Genomic DNA, 23,502 nt, shown 5'->3' with positions numbered 1-23,502 from the left:
CAAGCTCTTAAACTAGCAATAGAACAACTCTACTTCACTCTGTTGCCAGATTTGCCACTTTTAACATTCCACAAATATATGATTCCCCTCCTCATGGGACAAACCTGTCACTCTGCTACCAGAGTTGCTAACACATTGTTCTTATCCTGGGCAGGATTCAAAAATGCTTCCCCGAGGTGGATGGGACATTTTGGCCCAGTAAAGAGTGTGGTAACTATACACAATCAATTCAAACCCAAAGAACAAATTTAAACACCATGATCCATGTGGCCACATAAGAAAACTCCAATCAATAAAAGGTTTCAAAAGCTTATTTTATAACCACAATGCCAAAGTCACGTAAATAGTGTGCAAAATCAATTGTAAAGGTAAATAAACACCATCGACCAAATCTAGGAAATACGTTTATTCTTCTCTACACCATTAGACATTCAAGAAGAATAATGCATTTTAATAGAGCAATCACTTGTGGGACAGAAACATGCTTTAAATCAGACTGTGACTACATTAGTCAAATCAGATTACAAAGATTCAGAAATCAGGATTTGGACATACGTTCAACCTACTGCTATCCAAATTATAAAAGGGCTCGCACATGCAGGTAAAAGTAAAAAAGAAAGACAAAAAGAATTTGGAGAATTATGTATTTTGGGCTAAGTTAAACTAACTAGCAAAATTAAATAGGCTGGTGTCCGCATCCTAACTTCTACTAAAGAAAAGCAGGTCAGGGGAAAATAACATTGCATTTGAATATACCTCAGCTAGGGTTAAATTCAATTCAGTTTAATCAGAAACACATGTAGATCATCAGCAATGTGCGTTAGAAGCACCATCAGGTGGAAGTGCAGAACACGGGCTGCACATGGAAATCAGGAAACATCCAATGGGCAAGTTAACAGAAAAAGATTCTAAGGGAGACTGCTCAAAGTAAGCCCATCCCTACTTGGGAATACTCAGAACAGTTCCATTGGTCAGTCTGATGAGTCCACATTACAGAAAAGCGCCAATATCCAATTGGAACTATAGCACAAATTACATTTGCAAATTCACATTAATTTCCCAGGTTTGGTGAGACTTCATCTCTCCTTTCCGTGTGAATCCAATAGTTGAATAATTTTGTACATCACTTGTTGCAATACACATTCCTTCTCATGGTACAAGATGACTTCCACAGATCACATGAGAAAAGTTCCATTAAACAATGGCAACTGCTTTTGTTTTCAGTCTCTAGGTTTCAGTGTACCAGAATCAAGGTCAATGGTAAATAAGTTTTACACTTTGAACAATAGGGCTTTTTACAATTCATGAGAAACAACTTGATGGAAACATTTATGTTAGAGGATAAGAAATGATTAAACACTTTCATATGGCTGCAAATGAAGACTTCAGACCTAGTTACACAAACACAAGACAATATAATGCATTAATATTGTTATTAATAAAATACATGTAATATGAAAACTATCATCAGAATATGTAAATATATTGCACTAATAATTTCATTCTTTATTAAAGCATCACATTAAGTATGACAGAGAAGTGCATTTATTTTTCTGTACACATGTAACTTTATACTAATAAATCACATCAAACATTATAAATCTAATTATTTCTATTAGCAGTTACTCTAATGATTAAAAATATACTTCAACATTATTTTAATTCAGTTAGCACGTTATCAATTCTGGTAAGTCCAATGTCCACCACAATATAAAATGTGAACCCTTTCAAAGTATGTGACAGTGCAGCCTTTTCTCTATTTTAGGCTTTTAAAACATGAATATAAATGTATTGAATGCTGACGTCTGGTTCACTAAAATCATTACTAAATTTTACGCTCCAACACTGTCCAATAGGATGGTTCAATAGTGTCCTAAAATAACTATACGTTCACAATCTGCAAGGTTGCTAACCATCCCTATCACCAAACTGAAGAAATGGGGAGGATCAGACTGCTTGGTTCTTGCGGCCAAGTATAGGATGAATCTCTGAAAATAAATCATTCAGCAAGCATTAGAAAACTCATTTGTTTAAGGTGAAGGGTGTGTGATACCTTCTATTGGGCGTCTGCCTTAGCACTGGGACACTCTTGCAATAGCTGTTGCACTTTAGAAATCCCCTCATTCATTCATTCTGGAACGTGGAACTACTGATCCATTCCTAGTTAATCTCTAAGTAGTATGAACTACAGTAAGAACCAGTGCTTCCACACCAGTTCTCATGTTATATTTGTTGCTCCAGGCCCTTTTTTCATTCATATGTTTTGTCAGCTTCAATAAGTGAAATGTGCAGGAGCAAAATTGAGCCACGGGTTTCCTGAAAACTAAAATTAGCAATTCTTTATGTTAATGCTTGTTATTTTCTGAATTGGGAATTTCAGGGAACTGAACAAGGGTCTTAATATTTACATTAATATGTTTAAAAATGATAGGGGAGCACTAAAAAACCGTTAGAAATACCATTTGGAAAGGGACGTGTCTGAGCAGGGCTGGTGCTAGGCATGGGCAGCGTGGGCAGCTGTCCGAGGCCCCAATACTGCTCACCAGTATTTAACCTAATCAGAGCACTGTCTTTATAAAGGCTCCAGTGTTACCAGGCAGAGATGGAACACTATGAGGCCCAGGGCTGAAATGTCTTCTGAAATCTAACCACTGTATCTTCCTGATAACAGCAATTAGATGGGTGCTTGAAGTGCCCTTCGGTGTGAAGTGAGCTCTATCCCTGCAAGTGTGAATGCAAAGCAGGGTGTCCTGCAGGGCTCACAACAAAAGAAAGAATCATGTTGCATCACCAATAGGCATTACTCACCTAGGAGGAAAGGGTGATCTGGAAATTTTAAAAAGTCTTTTTCCTTAACACACAGAAGTGCTTTACCTTAGGACTCTAGATTATATCACTCAATTGAGTCTTATTTATTAAAAGTTAGAGTTTTTAAACAGGAACTGAGAAACAATCCTGCCTCAGCCCTTATGGCAATGGTATTAGTGAAGTAAAAGCAGGGCCACTGGAATTGTGTGACCATATCAGCTGGAAGAGTTTGTTAACTTATGCAGCAAAAGAAGACACATTATGAGGCATAATGCAGCACACATGGTAATATTATTGCCTCATTATTTTGGTAACATCTGAGCAATGGTTTTATCTCATTAGTGTCAGTCTGACACCCTAATACATCAATGAGTGTAAGAAAAGGTCTCTTCTTGCATGGTTAGACCCCTCCCAATTTTTGCCTTGGAAATTATGTGGTTTCAAAATTGTAAGTGCCCTGGGGCCCTGCTAAACAGGTTCCCAGGGCCAGGTCTCTTTCCCGAAAACTATACTATGTATTGGCACTTTAGCCTCTCTTGTAAGTCCCTAGTAAATGGTACCCCTGATACAGAGGGCATGGGTATTGAAGAGCTCCTCCTCCCCCAGAGCTAGAACCACAGTCTCATGCAGACTGCCATTGCAAGTGCATGACAAGGTGTATCTAAAAGTTACAAATTCAACATGGAACTCACCAAGAGTGTCCCTGTCCACTAACACTGCATGCACTATAGGTACGTCACCCCTCTGGCAGGCCTTACAGCCCTAAGGCAGGGTGCACTATAATGCATGTGATGTCAAATGCTTGCATGAGCAGATATGCCCCTACTGTGTGTTTACAAATCCTTAAGACATAGTGTACAGTAAGCCATAGCAAATACATGTGCTATACACTGGTCATTAGGATTTCTCCAGCTACATGATGAACTCTCTGAATACTAGGTTGTGTGGTATCTAACAGCTCCTTAGGATAATTAACCCACACTGAAGCCAGGGCTGTATTTATTATAACAGGTACCCAGAGGGCACCTTGGAGGTGCACCCTGCAAAATCTTCCAGTTCTGGCATGGTTGCTGTCTGGTTTTTACCAGCCTGCCACCACCAGACACAGATCTGGAGTCCTGGGGTGAGGGAATTTTGCTCTCAGGAGCCAGAGCACAAAGTATTTCTTGGGCAGAGTTGTTACACCTCCTCCTCCAAGCAGGCACACAGGTCCAGCGGTCAGCTTCAAAGACTTTACCACCTTTGAAATCTGACTTCTGACTCTGCTCTTAGCAGCAGAAGGCAGCACAATGGTTCTTCCCCCATTTTGAGCAAGAAATATGGCAGGAAAACTTAGTCAGTGTAGGAGGAGTGCCCCACTCAGCCTGCACCACACCGTAGCTTTGGCAGGTGAGGTGAACACTCCATTTAATTTTCATCCATCTTGGATGTAGGAAAATAGCCTATCAGGGTTAGGGATGTGATGTTTTCCCACAGGAAGTAGTCACATAGTGGGTGTAGCCACCCTGAGGTAAGGGGTCCATTGGCCACTACCATGTAATCCCCTAAATGCCCAATAAATGCATTATTTAGGGGGCATCCCTAGACCTGCAGATCAGATTTAATTGACACAAGAAAAGACCAGCTACAAAGAAGACCCAAGGCTTGAGAACAGAAGTCCTGCTGCAGGAACAAAAGGAGCCAAACTCTGTCTGCTGCACCCAGGACTTGACAATCACCACTGAGGGCTCTACTGGACATCAGATGGACTCTAAGAAACACCTCCCTTCAAGGTGAAGGCATCACTCTCTGCAACCAGCAAGCAAGATCCAGTGAAGTCCAGTTCACTGACCGGTCGCTGACCAATGAACCAGACCCAGAAGTTCCACTGAAAGGACTCCGAGGACAGACCCTGCCAGTGTACCAGGTCTGGTGTCACTGCATCCTCCAGTGGCTGAGACATGCCATAGCCCGGGGTACTGGACCCCCAACGTTGGACATCCAGAAGAAAAGCCCTCTCTGGACTCTCCAAGTACCAGAAGCAAGCACCATTTGAGGGACATCAGAACACCAAAGAACCACCCTCCAGAGTGGCCCTGCTGACCTGCAAACCACACTACAAAATGACCTGCCTGTGGCTCCATAGCCTCTCTTCATGCACAGCACTTGGCTGACCTATCTGCACTGCACCTGGCCTCCCTAGCCCCTGCATCAGAAAACCAGCCGTGCTCTAGTGATCCCTAACCCTTTGCAACCTTTACATTCCAAGGGGACACACCAGACTTACCTTTAAGTCCACCTGTGCAGTGTGTTTCCAAGTGGTCCACCTCTCTGTTCTGCTCCAGCCCCAAGAGTTTCAGCCGCCGCTTCCGCTCAAACTGGGAACCATTCGCATTTCTCCAGCTGGCCTACAGGATATCTCAACAACCTCAGAAACAGAAGGTGACCCTTGTGAGAACATTGCCTGATTTGTTATGCATTTTTCTCCTATTGATTCCTATGGTGCTTAATTATGCACAAAAGGATACTTTTGGCAATCTTTGAAAAATCATAACTTAAAAAGTACGTAACTGATTTTGATGATCTTGGTCTTAAAATTTTAATAACAATCGGAAGTATTTTAGTAAATTGTTCCTGAGATATTCTTTTGTCCACATTTGTGTCCACATTTATTGATACTGTGAGTACAGCAAATGCTTAGCACTTCTCCAAGATTAGCCTAACTGCTTGACCAAGCTACCATTCAAAATAGAGTACAGCTATCATTAAAAATAGAGTATTAGGTGGTCTATTTGTTACCTCTGATTACCAAGGTGGGCTTGCCTGGACTTTCTGCACAATGTACATCATTTGTGTACACTAGATAGAGAACCAGCCTCCTATAATAAGTAACAAGAAAGATGGGCAGTCAAACATTATGTAGGGCTTTTCACTGTGCAGCAACAAGGGGTGATGTGTTTTAGTAACGTTTCATCCATTTGAGCTAGAAACATTTTTTGTTCAAAGCTACAGATTATGTGGCAATTGCAAATCCATCATTATGTGGAAAATTCATTGATAGCAAAATCGCAAAATTCCATTGACCCTGACTAAGAGGCGTGCCAGAGTTCATGTGTACCCTATATTTGGGCTGAATTCTTATTAAATTTGGAGCAAAATATAGAATATTACTTCAAACACAATAGGTGTCTGTACAGTGCATCTCCTGAATGCACATATTTGAAGATGCTCTGATGTGTGATAATGAATAAAATGTATGTTAGTGAAGTAAAGCATTTGCCTTGGGTCACAGAGTTTGAAGATGAGAGGGAAGGAGTAGAGCATTGAGTGGAAAGATAACAAGAACACCTCACCAGGGATCTCCAACTTGTGGCCGGCCGAACTCTGACCCACACTCAGAGCACACACCCGACATGGCTGCAAAAGTCAACGCGGTCACTGCATCTTGCTTCCACACCCTGAAGATACTAAGGAAAATCTTCACATTGCTCCTAAACAATACCAGCAAAACGGTCACTCAAACCCTAGTCACCCCACAAGACACCCTAGTCTCCAACAAGTTGGACTATGGGGACACCCTCTATCGTAGGATAATAAACAAATTGACTAGAAGACTACAAACCATCCAGAACTCAGCAGCCAAACTTATTGTCAACCTCCCACCCAGATCTCACATTACACCAGAGCTTTAAGTGGGCTGGGTCCGTCCAGGGCACGATCATTTATGGAGACCCCTCATTTTTTTCAACCCACTTATAGCCCTGCATCACACCACAACTCAGGAAACTCCATTGGCTCCTGATACAGAAACACTCAATTCAAACTTTTCACGCACACATTCAAGGACAATCTGATTTGGAATGTTACTCATGCCCTAATATGGAAACAGCTAGTGAACATTGTTGTAACTATATCAGCTTTGGAATGAACTAGGACTAGCTTTTTCATCCAGTTTGAATAATGTAATGTAATGTAATGTATTTCCACGTAATAGAGCTAGCTTTGCAAAGCTGCTTCAACAATGCCAGAATATTAATGCTAACAGATGTACCTCCTAAGATGTCACTTCCTGTGATGTCACATCTTACAGGGGCCTTGCATGTTCCTGCTCTGCCCGGAGCCATGCAAATTCAGGAGCTCCATAAGTGCTAGAACCGGACCGGTGCCTGAGTACAACACAATACTGTGGGTAACTTAGAATGGACACCAAAAAACTTTTAGGGCAAAAACAGCTAAAGAGCAATGTGAGATAAAGCTACAGTGGTGGCTCACAATAAAGATGATGGCCACCTGCATAAATATTAGTGGCCGGACTAAGGACCAATCACGTAGTGTCTTTCAGACTTCCAGGACTGACAAGTACATAAGGCTGAATCTGGTCACTTGTACTTTAAATGTCAGTTTTAGCCAGTTTCTTTTTTTCCCAATAGGTATTACTTGTCACCATATTATAGGGAGGCTCATTGGATAGTCAATGTTAATCAGGCAAAGAATTGGTGGCAAATGGTTTAGTACAGTCTTACAAGTGTCTTTCCTGGCTATTGAGAGGCATGAGGATATTAAGTCCGATTTTCACAGTTTTTTCGTCAGCTTTTTTTTCTCTTAAGACCAGTGTTTAATTTGTGCTTGTGGTTTCCGGTGCTGAGCACCAGCACTTATTTTTGAGGGCCGGCGCTTATTCTTCTGCCTCAATCATTTGCTGCGAGAAAAAGTCACACATGGGAAAGACGGAGAAAGAGAAAAACGAAAAAGCGTTACAAAAGGAGAAAGTAGAACTCTGCTAGAGTGAGCTGAAGGAGCAGGGAGTGGCTGTAAATGGATTGACAGGCCCGAAATAGCTGCAGGATTACGCTGCCTCAATATTCCGTGTTCCCACATTTAAGTGCAGCAGCCGCGTGTTTAAGAGGAGGGCTTTGGGCACCCGCACGTTTTTATTTACAAATTAAGCACTGCTTAAGACTGTTTGTCAAACACAATCTTTAAACTGTCTTAAGGATGTCTTAAGTTAGGTCCACCCTTTGTGACCAGGCCGTCGGTCTTCTTTGCAAAATTGTGTGTTAAAATAAGAAAAATATGAGACCGGACCACTAAAAAACCAAATGCCGAAAGGAAACTAAAATGCTGATGTGATATCAATACATCTGTACATTGTGGTGTACAGAATTGTATTAATCAGGTTGATAGTTTTACAGAAAAATATTTTGGTTTGCAGATTCAGGATGACTCCGCCTGGTGTTTGCCTGTGCTTGAGTATTCAAAAACGAAAATGAGGTGCTGACCGCCATGTTTTTTTCTTCACGAGTAGAATTTTTTTGGTTGCATTTCTGTGCAAATGAGCAGAATCCTCCAGGTTTGTAAAGGCAGGTTCCTTGATGCAGAGCTCCAGTTCTTCTGGACACGAACAACAAAGTCCACGTTTTTTTCTGTTTTGGATAGTGCAGTTAAATCATGTTTTTTTGTTGTATTATTCTTTTTAATTTTAGCTCTGGTAAGTGGCGATGAGTGTGGTGTAGGGGTATATTCCTACATGACCCCTGAAGGTTTGTGTATGTGCAGCTCTGACTCTATACAGCCTAGGTGCAAGTCACTATGGGCTAGATGTATCAAAGGTTTTTGCATTTGCGAATGCAAAAATGCCTTTCAGTATTTATGAAAGGCATTCACAACGCAAATTTAAGAAATCGCTAAAATAGCGATTCCTTAAATTTGCGACCCTGTTTAGAGAATCACAAATTGCGATTCTCTAAATAAGAAATCGCAAATAAGGAATCCTTATTTGCGATTTCTTAAGCACCTGTATCAAGCAATTCCTTAATGAAAATTTGGCATTAAGGAATCGCAATTACCCCCAAGTAAAACTTGGTGGTAACCATGAGCAAATTTTAAAAATGCATTAAAAATGCATTTTTAAAATTGACATGTAATGCACACATGCCCCTTTGGCATGTGTGCGCCTTACATGTCCCCAAAAACTTTTTGGGGTACAGCAGAGGGGGCCTTAGGCCCCCAGCACCATGGAGTTTTGCATTTCCAAAATTGCAAATGACAGTTAGGAATTCGCTATTTGGGAAATGCAAACAAATCGCAAATATGGGCCTACAGGCCCACAGGTGTGAATGGGGGCTGTATCGCAATTTGTGGGATGGGGCATGGGCAAGTCTGGTGTTGGTAAGACTGCCAGTGTAGTGTACCCTTTGCAGTTGGCATTATGAGTCACACGTTGGGATGGCGGGTAGAAATCTGTCTGCTCATGGTAACTTTGTGGGGCACTTAGCACCACATTGTTGATGGATCAAATAGAGTCAGTGCCAGTTTTAGGGTGCATTGGATGTGACAGGACACGCTCCACTTAGCCCTGCAAATCAGGTAGTGGAAAGGGTAATGGGGCAGGGCAGGGGACCCCCTGCAGTGCCCATGCCAGGTGTATAGGCTGTGCGGGGGCACCCAGGGGCACACCACACCACATCACCACCAACCTTTGAATCGGGGTTTCACTGCCATGCAAAGGCTGGTGAAAAAGCAGGAACAGACCTGGAGTGTAGCATTTAACGTGATACTGGTCTGGTGTCACAAGACAGGTGGCATTGCCAGTCTGTAATCTGCTGGAAACCTGCCAGTGCCAGGCCATTGGCCCATGGGGCATTCCCCATTGACAACAGTTGCCACTACCATCTGCGCTATTGGGGGTGGTCATATAGACAATCAATGAATCTATCATAGGATTTGTGAAGCGCACTACTCATCATGAGGGTCTCAAGGCGCTGAGGTGGGGGGGCTGCTACTGCTCAAAACAGCCATGTCTTGAGAAGTCTCCTGAAGGTAAGTAGTTCCTTAGTCTGACGCAGGTGGGTGAGAAGAGTGTTCCATGTCTTGGCGGCAAGGTAGGAGAACGATCTGCCGCCGCCGGTTGTTCTGCGGATGCGTGGGATGGTGGCGAGGGCAAGGTCGGCAGAGCAAAGCTGTTGGGTTGGGGTGTAGAAGGAGAGCTGTGACCTGATAATGGCAGTCAAATGGTCATAGGACTGCCAAACCTATAATGAGGGTCCAGTATGACTACCTGCAGAATCACCATCAAACTAGCTTGAGGCCCTGACCTAAGTTCAACTCCAGTTAACTGGCTATGTCCATAAACTATTTTATCATCAGGCACTGTCACATACATAATGATGCACACAGCAAAAAATTATACCCATGCTAGCCATCCCTGGTTCTACCCCTGCGCCTGTGTCAAATTAGCTGCACTGCCACCATGCTGCATCTCCTGTATCATACTCCAAGGATGGCTGCATTTAGGGGGAGAGCATAGGTGTGTTGGAAGGCGCACCTACCTGCACAGACAGAAGATGAAATTGAACTCTGCTAGGTCCATGTGTGCTGTGTAATGTAGCACACATACACACACATCAACATGAGGAGCTATCAAAGGTAACAACATAGTGTCTGGGCAATGCCATCCCTGGGGTGGTGTAAGGTTTCAGTACTGCATGGGTGTATGTGAAACATGTGAGACTGGGACAGGGACATATTGCTATGTGTGGTGCTGTGGCTTGAGCACTGCAACACCCATAGCAAGACCCCACCATGCAAATGGATGCATAGGGAGGGTTGACAAAGACGACATGGTGTCAAGCTGCAAAATGGATATACATCACACCTAGTAGATATGACACAGCTAATTGAGCCACCTGAGCTTCCCCTCATTTGACACTCAGGTGGGGCAAAGGGCTGATAAACTGCAACCATGATGTACAGGAACAATGTTTGGGAACCAAGATGACAATGAGCCTCCAATAGCATGTCAGTGACGTGACATATCAACTGCCACAACACAGAAAGATTCATTTTACTTTATCTCATTGCAGAGGATGATGGCTCTCCTGTTGACCGCCTGTCCTGGAGTACCCCAATGACCTGGATGACCAGCTGACAGCCATCAGCCAAGAGACCCTTCAAGAAGTCCTCGTATCCTTCCAGACACCACCTCCAGTCGCAAGGAGGAGTAATAATATAGCCGCATTCCCAGATGCCCCACATAACACCCCAATACTACGACCTGCCAGCACCGACACAGCTGAGTACTCCGAGGACCCAGGGACCAGCTTTGGGAGGACAATGGTAGGAGTTCAGCTGGAGCTGGTCAAGGTGGTGTGGGTGGGGATGCAGACTATGGCAGTAAGCCTAGAGTGTATGCCCATGTGCCTTGTTACAGCCAATGAACCGACTGCAGCTAAACGAGGCACACACTCCCCAAAGATGGAGTCCAGCAGTGTCTGAAGGACATAGCTGCTGCCATGAGGGAGAGCCACAAGAACTGCCCTCCCAAACTGGCAGCAGCATGATTGAGAACAATCTGGACTCCATGCACCGGGAAGTGGCCTCCCTCAAGGCAGACATGGCTGCCTACCACAGGGATGTTGCTGCTATCGTCAAAAATCAGCAGTTCCTCCTTGCTGCAGTGATGCCATATGTTGTTCCACAGATGGCAGCAGCCGGGAATGGGAATTGGGAGTCCACATCTCCAACCACTGAAGTGGTCCCCTCTACCTTCCCACCACCACCATCAAGGGAAGAGGAGACACCACACACATCGGAGGATGAAGATGTGGAACAGATCATCTTCACTCGTAAGAGTTCCTGGTAGCACCACCCCTTGGCACATGGCCAGTGTTTTCCTTTTTCCTGTGAAATAATGCCAGTGTTAGCACAGTTGGATATGTGCACTCTTCAAAGACACACTGTTGACCTGTCTGCTATGGACTGTCATTGTCTCTCACCTACAAATTGGCAAATCATGTTCCTCCACACTTAACAACACTTCACCCAAGCATGTCCCATGACATGTCCCTCAACCCTGGACTTGTGTTGTTACAATTGTATGGATTTTACTAATGGGGTCACTGACCTGGACATTGTAAATATTGCACTATGACACTTGTAACCTTCTACACAAACAGCATGCCTTTGTGTATTGTGACACATCTACTACGCTTAGGAATTGTGATGTGTGTAAACATGTCATTAGTCACAGAGTGTCAGTACAAGAGTGCAGGAATATTGGGGCACATATCTACACACAAGGTTCCTGCATGATAAATGACAATGCTGCTCTTATCCCCTACAAACAATTCACTGAGTATGGCAAAAATGTAGAACACATGTATGATTCGCTCACTACATATGGCAGGAAATGTCTGTGAAACAGTTATCAGGCAATATCGTCAGCTGGGAGTACCAGTAGAACACATTGGTGTGACACAGATATACTTAACCTCATCTGTAATTGCCACTGGTCAGTTTTGCAGGATAGATTTTAAATTTATGCTGCTGTCAGATGTGCTACAGTGCCCACAATTTCTACACAGGCACCTAACACTGACAGCTAAATTACCACACCTGCCTGTCTAATACAAAGTAAACATAGTTACCTTGAGTGGTGGGTACACTGGATGGAAAATGCATAGACAAGTAGATGTGTTGTTGCTGCCAATGTGACAGCTCAGTTGTAAACAGTTGATTGTTAGACTTGGCATCCTTGGTGTGGTCTCCCCTTACGTCTTGCCTCTGTTTCCCAGGTTGTTGATGAATGCTGGACTCTGTTTTTGCTGTTTTTGTTACTCTGGGCACTTTACCACTGCTATCCAGTGCTAGAGGGCAAGTGTTCTTATGTAAAATGTATGTGAAATTGACTTTCCATGATTGACATATTTGAATTATTAGTAAGTCCCTAGTACAGTGCGCTAGGGGTGCCCAGGGCCTGTAAATCAAATGTTACTAGTGGAGCTGCAACACTGGTTGTGCCACCCACATAAGTAACCCTGTAAACCTTCCCTTTTTATACATGTAAGGCGACCCTAAGGTAGGCCCTAGGTAGCCCCATGAGCAGGGTGCAGTTTATATTAAAAGAGGGACATGCACTTATGTGTTTTACATGTCCTAACAGTGAAATACTGCCAAATTCGTTTTTCACTGTTGCAAGGCCTATCTCTCTCATAGGTTAACATGGGGGCTGCCTTTAAATATTACTAAAGTGCACCTCTCTGTATATATTGACACAAAGGGAGCTGTGGTATAGCCTCCTTATCCTGATGAGCCATCTGTGCTGGGAGGAAGGGGAGTAGTAGTCACTCACACCTGAAAGGGCTGTGCCGGCCCTCACACAATGCAGTCTCCAATCCCCTGGTGTGTGTCTGGGGCCTGGCCTGGGCAAGGTAGGATCTCACAAACAAGAGAGACTTTCCTTTGAAGTAGGCCTACTTCAAAGGCAGAAAGGGGTGTAAGAAGAGCACCCAAAACCCCTGAAGATTAGATCACTTCTGAAATCAAGAGGAACCTCTGCCAATGAGAAGAGCTGAAGAGCTGAAGAGCTGAAGAGCTGAAGAGAAGTGATGCCCTGTCTGTGATTGTACTTTTTGGAGCTATCCTGCAGTTGCTGCTTGAAAAGGGTCAAAGACTGGACTTTGTTGTGCATTCCTGCTTGAGAAGAATCTCCAAGGGCTTGGACTGAGCTTGCCCCCTGTTCTGACGTCTCAGGGCCATCAAAGACTCCCTCTATCAGGACCTGGACTCTCTGCTGAGACTCCTGCCCTGACAGGTGGCGCCCTATCCAGTTCCTGGGCCCTTGAAAGGAGAAAATCCAAGAAAACAAACTTCGGATGACTCCGGACTGACACTGCTGCTGAATCCTGTGACTCCACCTGCAACCGACTTTGTGGTCTTCACTGTAGTGCGACGACCCTTGCAGGCCGCACATCGCTGCAACCCTGCTGAAGTCTGCGACTCCGTGGAAGTTGCCACACCACGTCGTGACCGACTCTGCCCAAAGTGCATGGATTCAACGCTTTGCACCGATGCCTCCTCACCTCCACCACTCTGTAGCAAGAACCCGGAACCTATTTGTGGCGCCTCCGCTCCTTTCCCCCGTAGCACTAGAACTGATGCCACCTCGGATCCAGCGACGCCACAGTCTCCGACTTCGCATGCCTGCTTGTTTTCACACTTTACTAAGGTACTGTACCTGGGGGTCTGCTTGAATACGTATCTTGCGCCGTTGGCGTCGGATTGCTGGCAACGACCCCGTCAAGATGCTGTGTTATCACCTCATCGAAGCATTTTGTGTTTCTAAGTGCTATTTTTAAGTTTAATCTTCAAAAATTCATAACTTGCCTTGTGTATGTCAGATTTCGGTAGTTTTGGTCTTGTTGTGTTTAGATAAATATTAGCTATGTTTCTAAACCTGTGAAGAGTCATTTTGTGGTGTTTTACTGTATTACTGTGTGTGTTGGTAGAAATACCTTACATCTGGTCTCTGAAGTTAAGCCTGCCTGCTCGTACCAAGCTACTAAGGCGGTGAGTGGGGGTTAACCAAGAGTTATTCTCCATTACCCTGACTTGAGTGAGGGTCCTTGCTTGGACAGGGGGTAACCTCGCTGCCAACTAAAGACCCCATTTCTAACCGTTATAAACATGTCAGGAGAGGGATTTGGAGGCAGGACGGAACCCCTGGGCCAACACACAATTTGCACTGTGCACTCATGAGAAGACCCTGAGACACAAGCATATGACACAAAAGGAAAAAGGAGTACCGAAAAATGTTTATTAATTATGAAACTAAACAAAAAAAAATCAAGAAAACCTATCCTAACTTAAACTAACCTATTCTAACTATACTTAACAAACAACTAAAGCTAACTACCCTATGCTAAACTTACCTAACACATTTAACACCAAACTCTAAACATTGGCTCCCCACCCCCTTAAGTTACGAGACACATGAAGGACAACATATACTCATACTACACATATACTAACCAAATATAAAGATTTTTCTTTTCTTCACACACATATATACCCCAACTTGACACCCCACTCACCTACCAATTAACAAGTAAAAAGTAAAAAACCCACCGCCAAAAGCCACTTAGCCTATCTAAACTACATACCTGCACTAACCTAACACTAACCCCCTAAGGCCCAGTAAAATAATTAATAAAAATGAGGAAAAAGGAGACAAAACTGGGAGGTGACAGTTCCGAAGACACTCATAGTTTGGCCTTCATGAAGGTTTTTTGATAAATTACAATCTCTTTCTATTGGCAGCCACCTCCTTCTTCAAACTGTCCAACCATTGCAACATGAGGGACACATCCCTCTGCAGATCCTGCAGCATTTTAGGGTCTATGGTAGCAGGTGGTGTGGGCTGTTGCACTGACGCCGAAGGTGTTGCAGTTGTGGGTGTTGACGTGGTGGCAGCTGTGCCCCCCTGGCACTGTTGTGGAGCTGGGTCTCTTCTGTGTGGCCTCTGCCAGTGTGGGGCCCCTTTGTATGAATGCTCGCCATTCCCCCGTTGATTTCTCAGCACAATAGTGGTGAGCCATCCTCCGGACCCAGATTCCACTGCCAGGATGTGACGGTACCAAACTGCCCTCATTTGGAATGGCCACAGTTCCTCATTGGTCATGTTGGTAACTGTTAAATGGAGACAGGCAACCATCAGTGTCAAAATTGTGTGGAGTATGACACCAAAGCGACACAATACAAGAATATTAACCAAACACATGGAGATGTACATTGCTTTTGCATAATATGTAATAATGCTAAAGCAGCGCGAACTTCACATAGATCAGGCCCAAACTTCCTCATCATCTGTGTCAATTTTCAACTATACATCACCAGTAGCTTGAACATGTTATTGGGAGGATGGGATGATGTAGGTAACCATAAAGAGTCAAGGCTGATAGGTACACATGCAAGCCTGATCAATATGACCGTCACCTATACTGTGAGCATCACATCTACCTACAAATTTGGTATTCCTCTCTCCTTGTGCCTAAGGGGTGATGGCCATGCAATCCATCATCTCAATTGTCCTGGTCATCCACCTAGGCTTGCCTACTCATACATGGAGGCAGGGAGTGGACCATGTATTAAGAGGGCTGACAACTAGAAAGCTGGTATCCATAGGTCTATCACATCTACATTAATCTGTCCAGGTGTAGACACACATCAATACCTGATCTGCCAATACAATTCCTTACACACCCATTTCCATGCCAGCACACGTTTGGCCTTGACCTGCATTCACGCCAATTACATTCCACATAAGTATTACATACATGGAGTGCAAAATACGGAACGCCATGCTGGGGGACAATTTGCAGCCCAGTCCTCCATCTTCATGACAATAAAGGGATGCACCAAATTGGGTTCAAAATGGTGCATTCCTGTGTTGTGAGAATGATGGAGTGCCCGACTGCCAATGTTCTCGCAGCGTTGCACTCTGTCATTCTTAGTCACATATGGCCCTACATGTGGTTTGTCATCACTTTGTTTACATGATGCTGGCCATTGAGCACCACGAGCCTCACAAGAAGTGACCCTCTTGTGGTGCATGGGGATCCTTTTGATGGGACACAATGGCCCTCATCATGACATTGGTGGTAAATGCCACTTCCCGCCACAGTGACGGCCGCCAACATACCTCCGCAGTGACGAACATCCGTTCGCCATATTATAGGACACACACACCAAACCGACAGAATACTGCCACAAACACATATCCACCAGCCCAAAGGTCAGTGTTAAAGTGTTAGTACGAAAACCCATACCATTAGGTCAACAAAACAACGGCCACCACATTATGACCCACAAATCACCTGGCGGACATTCAATGGCGGTAAACCATTGGTGGTACACACTGGCACACTCAGAATGGACACCCAAATACAAAACAACACAACATTGTCCAATACTAAAAACACACACCTGACACTCATACACACACCACACACACCCACCCACAGCACTATAAAACACACACACACATCACCCACAACCCTTTACGAATACAAATTATTGCCACCAGACTGACACCAAGACCACTGCGACAACTACACACACACACCACATTCACCCATACATCGCTCACGCACCCCACTACGCACACCCAACCACAGTACCCAACACCCACACACTTACACACACCACACAACACCCATGTCCCCACTAAGGCACCCCGTTTCACAGATGAGGAGTTGCGGGTCATGGTGGAGGAAATAATAAGGGTAGAGCCACAGCTGTTTGGAGCACAGGTACAGCAAATATCCATTGTCAGGAAGATGGAGCTGTGGCGGAGAATCGTGGACAGGGTGAACGCCTTTGAGACAGCATCCAAAAACAAGGGACGACATCAGGAAGAGGTGGAATGACCTACGGGGGAAGGTACGTTCCATAGCATCAAGGCACCAGCTCGCCATACAGAGGACTGGCGGTGGACCCCAACCTCCTCCCCCACAACTCACAGCATGGGAGGAGCAAGTCTTGGCAATCCTGCATCCTGAGGGACTCAGTGGAGTTACCGGAGGACTGGACATTGGTGACTCAACATTTATTACTTATCGCCCCCCATACCTGCATGCCATCACACATCCTCACCCTCACTCCCATCATTCCACTCAACCCCCACACAATGCAACTTCACCAATGCCAAACCCTGCATGCAATACCGATGCATGGACAGCCCTCCCAGCCCTGCATGGACACCCATCACTAAAGCATGCACAGCATAGGGGAGCTACCAATCCCACAATACATCAACATACACAAACCAAGGTGGCAGGGCAACGCCAACAGTAGAGGGGAAGCTAGGGATGTACAGTATGTCACAGGCGTGAAGCATAATACATCACTTACATCCCCGCAGGTGCCTCAGCCAATGTCAGCGGAGAGGAGGTGCCACAAGAAACCAGTCCCCCAACAGAAGATGCCCCCAGTGATGACAGTAACTCTGGACTTCTGGATATGGATGAACAACCTGGCCCATCAGGGACCACTGGACAGTCAGCCACACCAGCCCACTCACAGTCCACCACAGAGCCACCTCCACCTGTATCCAACACCATAGCAGCCACTCAGCATCCCCACACCTCTGTCCCCAGGGCACCTCAATCAGCAGTGTGCCCACATGTACAGGGACCACAGTCCACACCTCAAACCCAAGAAGATCAGGGTTCGGGGGTCAGTGGCAGTGGGCACACTGTTCAGACGACACAGGCACAGGACAACGGGGACACTGGGAGGACCGCTGTATGCCAGGGGGAGGGCAGGCCACATTGAACTGACTCTCCACGAGGGACTCACCAAGATCCTGGGGGCCTACCAACAATCCCAGAACACACTGGGCCAGAACCTTGACAACATGCAGGAGAACAAGCAGCTGCAGGAGGAACACCATCAGGAGATCAGGGAGGACTTGCAGGCTCTCAACTCCATGATCTCCATAGCAGGGTTGCTGGCAGACATGGCCAACATCATGAGGGATTTGAAAGCACATCACCGGGCCCCTACCACTAGCCAGCCTACTGACCAGCCTACCACTTCCATTGCAGCTAGTGGGCAAGAGGTCCCACCACAGTACCCACAGACCACCAGCGCTCCTCCTCCTTCAGAAGGTGAACCACCCCGTCAACGTTCCCTGCGACCCAGACAGAAGCCAGAGACACTTGCCAAGACCACCGCCAGGAAATGAGACTCTCCTGATTGTCCACCCCGTGTCCCACCCTGTGACCATGTCCACTTTGAACTGCCTCTGCTCCCCTTCCTAAGGCCCCTTGGACACTGGACCTGTGCTACAAACAGACTGGACCAATACTCTGGACTTTCCTCTACCATCACCCCATTCCATTACACTTTTCCCTAAATTGTATAGCACTACAATAAATACCCTTGATCACAACTTGACTGATAGGGGGTTATTCTAACTTTGGAGGAGGTGTTAATCCGTCCCAAAAGTGACGGAAAAGTGATGGATTTACCACCAGCCGTATTACGAGTCCATTATATCCTATGGAACTCGTAATACGGCTGGTGGTATATCCGTCACTTTACCGTCACTTTTGGGACGGATTAACACTCCTCCAAAGTTAGAATAACCCCCATAGTATTTAATGTGTCAACACTGTGCTAGCATACAATTAATGACCTGTAACTGTCTGTAGTGATCACATCAGGACACTGTTGTCATATCACCAACATCTGTAAAATGACAAGCCATAGGTGACAGTAAGTTGAGATGCAAAGGAAGTGAATGCCATCAAGCTACAGTCACACAGATGAAATCAATAGTCATAGCAATGATCACTTCCACTGTCTCACCTGTGTGTCATTGGAAGTATTGACGTATAACTGATGTCCTGTTGTCCACATCCTCATCCTCTGCCTCCTCATCCTCACAGTCCTCAGGGTCCACTGCTGGCACAGGGGCATCTCCAGTCTCCTCCTGCAGAAAAGGCACATATTGTCTGAGGACCAGGCTGTGCAACATGCAGCATGCCACTACTATCTGGCAGACCTTCCCGGGTGAGTAGCACAGGGATCCACCTGTCAGATGGAGGCACCTGAACCTGGACTTCAGGAGGCCAAAGGTCCTTTCAATTATTCTTGTGGTTCGCCCATGTGCCTCATTATAATGGTTCTGTCAGGGAGACCAGATCCTTTAGGGCCTGCGCACGTTCCCAACATGTCCACCACTAGACAGCTCCAAAACTTCAATAGATATACGACAGAGCCTGAGAGAGTCCAAATGGGGGAAAAGGGGATTAGGTAGGGAACAGCTGGGAAGGAAGCAAGAGGTTAAACAACACAATGTCAAGATATAATCACATTGAATTTCAATAGACTTTGGTGCTAGGAATTCTTATACTGTAATCATAGATAACCTAGGACATGACTATAACTAGGCCTCAAGAAATCTAGGTACCTGGAAAAATCAAGAATGGATAAATACAATGTTTCATTTGAGCTTTTCATGAAATATCATATACTGTCTAGAATACAAGAACCTTCTTCAAAATGGTTTCAGAATAAACATTGCATTTTTACAGGAGGGCAAAGGCTATCTGAACATTCCATGAAAAAAAACAACAGGAAATGTACTTGGAGCTTAATTAGCACAAAGAATGCCGCACTTTGAATTAAGCGTTTTGAGAAAACCAAAAACTCAGGATAAATCTATGCACCTCACAAACACTGCACACCAAAGTATTCAATGGCAAGAAAAGATCGCACGCACAGCCGATCCGAAAATCACTGCCAGAAAAGAATTGCGCACCTTGCTGCTGATTCAAAGTTTCACAATGCTAATGTCATGAAATGATTGCGCAAACTGCCGATCTGGATGCCAAGGGTTTTTATGTCAGAAATGAATCGCGCACACTGCTGCCGATTCAAACAAGAATATGCAAATGCCAAGAAATGATTGCACACACTGCTGCCGATCTGAATGTCAAGGTTAAATGCCAGGAAATGAATTGCGCACCTTGCCGCTTCGAAATACACAATTCAAATATCATGCAAGTATCGCGCACACTGTTCCCGATCTGAATGTCAAGAATCATGGCCAGAAATGAATCGCGCACACTACTGATTCAAAACAAGAATATGTAAATGTCATGAAAACACAATCACGCACACAAGGAATTTCACAACTAGGCCCAAAAACTCGAATGCCTTTGAAAACGGGGGTCGGGGGCCCAGCCCGATGTTCGCCATACCGCCCTGCTGAAGGATCGTCAATATAATGAGGGCAGGCCTGAAAATATCATTGTAGGCCTCCGGAACAGGAGCTCAGGGAGGTTGCTGCTGCTCTGCAACGGGACCTCTGAATAGTGAGCATGTGGAGCTGGGTTGGCTCCATTATATAGAGTCAAGCACAGCCCACATACCACACCCAGTCATACAGCAGGGAAAGCTTCTAGAAGGTCCTAGAAAGGGACCACACCCTGACACACTCGGTAAGCCTGCAGCAATATCTTGCAAATGAACAGTTATTGCAAACATCATTAATAGTGTTTTTCAAGGTTAAACTCTGCAATACAAAAGGTTAACAAACTGCATAGAGATATAATGCATGAATTATGCCTTTGCATAAAGACTGGGTTTTTGCATTTTAGTCACCCGTAGAATGCGCACTGTCCTGATGTTGACAGTACTCCCCTCTCCCAAGCGTGCTCTAGGGCCTAGTTTGCCTGGGTTGAGACGATGAAAATGCCTCACTAGTCGTGGAGCATGAATGTCAGATGCGGAGACCCATGAGTTGGTTTCAGGACCGTAACGTTTCCAAGAGATCAGATACCAAAGATTACAACCTCTAAGTTTGGAATCCCGCACCTGTTTTACTTCGTATTCCAGTCTCCCCTGTACTAGAACTGGAGCTGGTTGGGAGCAAACCTTCTGGATTGCTTTTTTCAGGAGAGAATTATGGAACACTGGATGAATATGTAGTGAACTGGTAACTGCAGTTTATAGTTCACTGGATTGATTTGCTGGACAGTGTAAGGACCTATAAATTTGGGATTAAACATGTGCTTTTTTTTATGTCAATAGGTCATGTAAAAAGCCAAACTTTATCACCTGGTTGATACTGAGGTCCTTCACAATGTTTCTTGTCGTAGTGCTATTTGTATTTTTGTTTGGCTTTTTCTAGATGCTGTTGCATCAGTTTCTGGGTTTGATGGAATTGTTGAATAGTTTCTGACACAGCTGGTGTAAGAGAACTTTCGTGTGGAATCGTGATAGGCAAGGTATCAGGATGGTAGCCAAACAAACCGAAAAAGGGTGTGACACCAGTGGAGGTGTGAAACGAGTTATTGTAGGCTAGTTCAGCAAACCAGAGCATTGATGTCCAAGAATGAAGTGCTTTCTCAGTGTAAGCACGGAGGTATTACTTCAATGTCTGATTCAGTCTCTCAGTTTGACCATCTGTTTGAGGATGATGGCTAGTAGATAGTGTGGATGTAACTTGAAGCGTTTTGCACCATGTTTTCCAGAAGTTGGAGGCAAATTGCGATCCTCGATCGGAGAGAATCATTCTCGGCAGCCCGTGATAACGGACCACTCTATTCAGAAAGATAGTTGCCAGTTCACTGGAGGTGGGCAATTTCTTGCAAGCAATGAAATGTCCATATTTTGTGAGACTATCTACCACCACAAGGATGACTGAGTGCTGTTGAACAACTGGTAGACCTGTAATGAAGTCTAATGAGATGTGTTCCCAAGATCGAAGTGGGGTTGGGAGTGGATGCAACAAACCTTTCGGTTTTGAGTGACTTGTCTTGATATGAGCACAGACTTCGCAGTTAGTGACCATTTGTTTGACAGCTTTTGTCAGAGTAGGCCACCAAAAGTAGCGTTGGATCAATTCAAGAGTTTTAGGAGTACCTGGGTGACCTGCCGTAGGTATAACATGCAACCAATGAAATACTAACTTGCAAAGCTTGGTAGTGGGCACGAACAAACGTGCGTCATAGAAAGGTAGCCCTTGCTTGATTGATATTTTGGGATCTGCTTGAGCCCATGTCTAACATTTTTCAATGGTGAAGGAATTATGGATTTCTTCTAAGAATTCTTCCGTCCTTATGATGCAGAGGACCTTTTCTGGAGCAATGATAGTTCTGGAACGGTAGACTGTGGATAAGGTGGTAGACTCTTGGCGGGACAAGGCGTCTGCTTTGCGATTGTCTTTACCAGGATGAAAAGTTACCACAAAATCGAACTCTGCAAAAAACAGCATCCAGCGTAATTGCCGAGGAGTCAAACGTCTAGCTGAACTCATGAACTGGAGATTGTGATGATCTGTGTGTACTGTGATAGTGTTCTTGGCACCTAACAAATGATGTCTCCACTCTTTTAAGGCATCACGGATCGCCAGAAGCTCTTTCTCAGCAATGACATAGTTCAGTTCGGCTTTGTTCAGTTTTCGAGACATGTAAGCTACAGGATGAAGTTGACCAGTGTCTTTATTTCTTTCGGACAATACTGCACCAATTGCCACATCTGAAGAATCTGCTTCAACTATGAATGGACGCTCAGCATCAGAGTGAGTCAAGACTGGGGCAGTGGAAAAAGCTTCTTTCAAAGTTGAAAAGGCTCTGTCAGCTTCTGGAGACCACACAAATTTTTCTTTCTTTCTCAATAACTTGATGATTGGCGCCTCTGTCTGAGAGAAATGGTTTATAAACCTGCGCTAAAAGTTTGTAAAACCCAAGAAGCACTGTACATCTTGAACAGTCTTAGGAGTGGGCCAATCGGATACTGCTTGTACTTTCTTTTCTGCCATGACCATACCTTGAAGGGTAAGGATGACCCTCAAAAACTCAACTGTGGTAACATGAAATTCACACTTGGTTAGTTTGCAATATAGATGATGGTTTCAAAGAGCTGTGAAAATCTTTTTGACATGTTGTACATGTTCAGCTTCATTGTCGAAGTAGATTAAAATATCATTGATATAGACTATTGCAAATATATCTAGATACTCTCCAAGGATGTCATTCAGGAAAAAGTGAAATGCTGCTGTAGCATTACACGGTCCAAAGGGCATGACGGTGTATTCAAAGAGGCCATATCTTGTCTTGGACGCAGTTTTCCATTCGTCACCTTCTCTCATTCTGACTAAATGGTAAGCACCTCGTAGATCAAGCTTAGTGTAGATTTTTGCTTTCTTCACTTGATCCAACAAGACAGGAATCAGAGGCAAGGGGTATCTGTTCTTGACTGTGATCTTGTTCAAACCCCTATAGTCAATACAGGTTCGAAGATCCCCACTAGCCTTGGGGACAAAAAAACAAAGGAGAAGCTGCAGGAGACTTGGAAGGGCGGATGAAGCCATTCTACAGAAATTGATCTAAGCACTTTCGTAGGTGTTGATTTTCATTCTCCGAC

This window comes from Pleurodeles waltl, chromosome 6, assembly GCF_031143425.1.
Source record: "Pleurodeles waltl isolate 20211129_DDA chromosome 6, aPleWal1.hap1.20221129, whole genome shotgun sequence".
NCBI lineage: Eukaryota > Metazoa > Chordata > Amphibia > Caudata > Salamandridae > Pleurodeles > Pleurodeles waltl.
The sequence above is the reverse complement of the archived record's forward strand: the minus strand, read 5'-3'. Positions refer to the sequence as shown.